Source organism: Leptonotus elevatus, unplaced genomic scaffold (genome assembly GCF_054856555.1).
Source record: "Leptonotus elevatus isolate MCC_2025b unplaced genomic scaffold, RoL_Lele_1.0 HiC_scaffold_245, whole genome shotgun sequence".
NCBI lineage: Eukaryota > Metazoa > Chordata > Actinopteri > Syngnathiformes > Syngnathidae > Leptonotus > Leptonotus elevatus.
In genome coordinates, this window is record NW_028233637.1 from 15,001 (window position 1) to 20,000 (window position 5,000).

Here is a 5,000-nt window from a genome sequence, read left to right on the forward strand (position 1 = left end):
GCCGTTGGAGGAGCTCCAGCGGACCGCGGGGAGCGCGCCCGTCTTCGGGGCTTGTTGCTGGCCGTTGGAGGAGCTCCAGCGGACCGCGGGGAGCGCGCCCGTCTTCGGGGCTTGTTGCTGGCCGTTGGAGGAGCTCCAGCGGACCGGGGGGAGCGCGCCCGTCTTCGGGGCTTGTTGCTGGCCGTTGGAGGAGCTCCAGCGGACCGCGGGGAGCGCGCCCGTCTTCGGGGCTTGTTGCTGGCCGTTGGCGGACCGGGGGGAGCGCGCCCGTCTTCGGGGCTTGTTGCTGGCCGTTGGCGGAGCTCCAGCGGACCGGGGGGAGCGCGCCCGTCTTCGGGGCTTGTTGCCGGCCGTTGGAGGAGCTCCAGCGGACCGCGGGGAGCGCGCCCGTCTTCGGGGCTTGTTGCTGGCCGTTGGAGGAGCTCCAGCGGACCGCGGGGAGCGCGCCCGTCTTCGGGGCTTGTTGCTGGCCGTTGGAGGAGCTCCAGCGGACCGGGGGGAGCGCGCCCGTCTTCGGGGCTTGTTGCTGGCCGTTGGAGGAGCTCCAGCGGACCGCGGGGAGCGCGCCCGTCTTCGGGGCTTGTTGCTGGCCGTTGGAGGAGCTCCAGCGGACCGCGGGGAGCGCGCCCGTCTTCGGGGCTTGTTGCTGGCCGTTGGCGGACCGGGGGGAGCGCGCCCGTCTTCGGGGCTTGTTGCTGGCCGTTGGCGGAGCTCCAGCGGACCGGGGGGAGCGCGCCCGTCTTCGGGGCTTGTTGCCGGCCGTTGGAGGAGCTCCAGCGGACCGCGGGGAGCGCGCCCGTCTTCGGGGCTTGTTGCTGGCCGTTGGAGGAGCTCCAGCGGACCGCGGGGAGCGCGCCCGTCTTCGGGGCTTGTTGCTGGCCGTTGGAGGAGCTCCAGCGGACCGGGGGGAGCGCGCCCGTCTTCGGGGCTTGTTGCTGGCCGTTGGAGGAGCTCCAGCGGACCGCGGGGAGCGCGCCCGTCTTCGGGGCTTGTTGCTGGCCGTTGGCGGACCGGGGGGAGCGCGCCCGTCTTCGGGGCTTGTTGCTGGCCGTTGGCGGAGCTCCAGCGGACCGGGGGGAGCGCGCCCGTCTTCGGGGCTTGTTGCTGGCCGTTGGAGGAGCTCCAGCGGACCGCGGGGAGCGCGCCCGTCTTCGGGGCTTGTTGCTGGCCGTTGGAGGAGCTCCAGCGGACCGCGGGGAGCGCGCCCGTCTTCGGGGCTTGTTGCTGGCCGTTGGAGGAGCTCCAGCGGACCGGGGGGGAGCCGGGCGTTCGAGTTGCCCAGGCAGGGGGTTATCCTCCACTAGCAAACCTCCATGAGCAGCGGAGCCCGTCAGCTGCGCCAAAAAGAACCACACGAGGGCGACCTGGGGTTGAAATCCCCCGCCACATAGGAACGAATGCCGGGCGTTCGAGTTGCCCAGGCAGGGGGTTATCCTCCACTAGCAAACCTCCATGAGCAGCGGAGCCCGTCAGCTGCGCCAAAAAGAACCACACGAGGGCGACCTGGGGTTGAAATCCCCCGCCACATAGGAACGAATGCCGGGCGTTCGAGTTGCCCAGGCAGGGGGTTATCCTCCACTAGCAAACCTCCATGAGCAGCGGAGCCCGTCAGCTGCGCCAAAAAGAACCACACGAGGGCGACCTGGGGTTGAAATCCCCCGCCACATAGGAACGAATGCCGGGCGTTCGAGTTGCCCAGGCAGGGGGTTATCCTCCACTAGCAAACCTCCATGAGCAGCGGAGCCCGTCAGCTGCGCCAAAAAGAACCACACGAGGGCGGCCTGGGGTTGAAATCCCCCGCCACATAGGAACGAATGCCGGGCGTTCGAGTTGCCCAGGCAGGGGGTTATCCTCCACTAGCAAACCTCCATGAGCAGCGGAGCCCGTCAGCTGCGCCAAAAAGAACCACACGAGGGCGGCCTGGGGTTGAAATCCCCCGCCACATAGGAACGAATGCCGGGCGTTCGAGTTGCCCAGGCAGGGGGTTATCCTCCACTAGCAAACCTCCATGAGCAGCGGAGCCCGGTCAGCTGCGCCAAAAAGAACCACACGAGGGCGACCTGGGGTTGAAATCCCCCGCCACATAGGAACGAATGCCGGGCAACCAGGGGTCGAAATCCCCCATTGAAATGAATGGCGGGCAACCAGGGGTCGAAGTCCCCCATTGAAATGAATGGCGGGCGACCAGGGGTCGAAATCCCCCATTGAAATGAATGGCGGGCAACCAGGGGTCGAAGTCCCCCATTGAAATGAATGGCGGGCAACCAGGGGTCGAAGTCCCCCATTGAAATGAATGGCGGGCAACCAGGGGTCGAAGTCCCCCATTGAAATGAATGGCGGGCTACCAGGGGTCGAAATCCCCCATTGAAATGAATGGCGGGCGACCAGGGGTCGAAATCCCCCATTGAAATGAATGGCGGGCTACCAGGGGTCCAAGTCCCCCATTGAAATGAATGGCGGGCTACCAGGGGTCGAAATCCCCCATTGAAATGAATGGCGGGCTACCAGGGGTCCAAGTCCCCCATTGAAATGAATGGCGGGCTACCAGGGGTCGAAATCCCCCATTGAAATGAATGGCGGGCGACCAGGGGTCGAAATCCCCCATTGAAATGAATGGCGGGCAACCAGGGGTCGAAGTCCCCCATTGAAATGAATGGCGGGCTACCAGGGGTCGAAATCCCCCATTGAAATGAATGGCGGGCGACCAGGGGTCGAAATCCCCCATTGAAATGAATGGCGGGCTACCAGGGGTCCAAGTCCCCCATTGAAATGAATGGCGGGCGACCAGGGGTCGAAATCCCCCATTGAAATGAATGGCGGGCTACCAGGGGTCCAAGTCCCCCATTGAAATGAATGGCGGGCTACCAGGGGTCGAAGTCCCCCATTGAAATGAATGGCGGGCTACCAGGGGTCGAAATCCCCCATTGAAATGAATGGCGGGCGACCAGGGGTCGAAATCCCCCATTGAAATGAATGGCGGGCAACCAGGGGTCGAAAGTCCCCATTGAAATGAATGGCGGGCGACCAGGGGTCGAAATTCCCCATTGAAATGAATGGCGGGCAACCAGGGGTCGAAATTCCCCATTGAAATGAATGGGCCCATTCATTTTCAATGGCCGGGCTACCAGGGGCGCAGTACCACCTGTCGTCATTAGGGGCGCTGTAGATAGGGGACCGAGTCCCCCCATTCGAGAGGTTTGCACCCAAACCTCAAAATGGTTGGTGTACAATTATAGGAGAGACCTTTTTAAGACGTGGGAGCTCCAGGGCAAATCAAGGGAGGCTCGACCAACCCATATCCGCTTTAGATGCACTTTAGGTCGGACTCCCTTGCCAGATGGTCCCCTCCTCAGCCTGGTTCTCGAATTTTTTCTAAGTCAGCCCAACTTGGAAATATTTTCAGAGTGCCACTTTCAAGGGAGTTTCGCCCAACCCCTATCCGCCTAAGAGGCACTTCAGGTCGGCCTGACTGGCCACATTTTCCCCCTCCTCATCCTGGTTCTCGAATTTTTTCTAAGTCAGCCAAACTTGGAAATTTTTTCAGAGTGCCACTTTCAAGGGAGTTTCGCCCAACCCCTATCCGCCTAAGAGGCACTTCGGGTCGGCCTGACTGGCCACATTTTCCCCCTCCTCATCCTGGTTCTCGAATTTTTTCTAAGTCAGCCAAACTTGGAAATTTTTTCAGAGTGCCACTTTCAAGGGAGTTTCGCCCAACCCCTATCCGCCTAAGAGGCACTTCAGGTCGGCCTGACTGGCCACATTTTCCCCCTCCTCATCCTGGTTCTCGAATTTTTTCTAAGTCAGCCAAACTTGGAAATTTTTTCAGAGTGCCACTTTCAAGGGAGTTTCGCCCAACCCCTATCCGCCTAAGAGGCACTTCGGGTCGGCCTGACTGGCCACATTTTCCCCCTCCTCATCCTGGTTCTCGAATTTTTTCTAAGTCAGCCAAACTTGGAAATTTTTTCAGAGTGCCACTTTCAAGGGAGTTTCGCCCAACCCCTATCCGCCTAAGAGGCACTTCGGGTCGGCCTGACTGGCCACATTTTCCCCCTCCTCATCCTGGTTCTCGAATTTTTTCTAAGTCAGCCAAACTTGGAAATTTTTTCAGAGTGCCACTTTCAAGGGAGTTTCGCCCAACCCCTATCCGCCTAAGAGGCACTTCGGGTCGGCCTGACTGGCCACATTTTCCCCCTCCTCATCCTGGTTCTCGAATTTTTTCTAAGTCAGCCAAACTTGGAAATTTTTTCAGAGTGCCACTTTCAAGGGAGTTTCGCCCAACCCCTATCCGCCTAAGAGGCACTTCGGGTCGGCCTGACTGGCCACATTTTCCCCCTCCTCATCCTGGTTCTCGAATTTTTTCTAAGTCAGCCAAACTTGGAAATTTTTTCAGAGTGCCACTTTCAAGGGAGTTTCGCCCAACCCCTATCCGCCTAAGAGGCACTTCGGGTCGGCCTGACTGGCCACATTTTCCCCCTCCTCATCCTGGTTCTCGAATTTTTTCTAAGTCAGCCAAACTTGGAAATTTTTTCAGAGTGCCACTTCCAAGGGAGTTTCGCCCAATCCCTATCCGACTTAGAGGCACTTCGGGTCGGCCTCCCTGGCCAGATTTTCCCCCTCCTCAGCCCCGGTTCTCAAATTTTTTTCCAAGTCGGCCGATCTTCCGGATATTTTCAGAGCGCCGCCCCCGGAGCCTCCGGAGCCTCGGCAGCAGGCCGTCGCCCGCGACACGCCGCACCTTCTCCCACGTACGAACGGCATCCAAGACCCGCCTTCGGAGGGCCCCCGCCGGCCGGCCTCGCGCCGGTGTTCGGGCGGGCGGCTCCTCCGGCTCGCGGGTCGCCTTACAGCGCCCCGGCCACCGCGAACGCCGGCCTTTGACGGCCCGGCGCTCGCACAGCCCCGGCGCGCCCGATTGGAAGCGAGGCCGAGACGCCCCCCGAACCGGCGACGTACGCCCCCCCTCCCTTTAACCGGGGCGGGGGGGTTACGAAGCCATCACC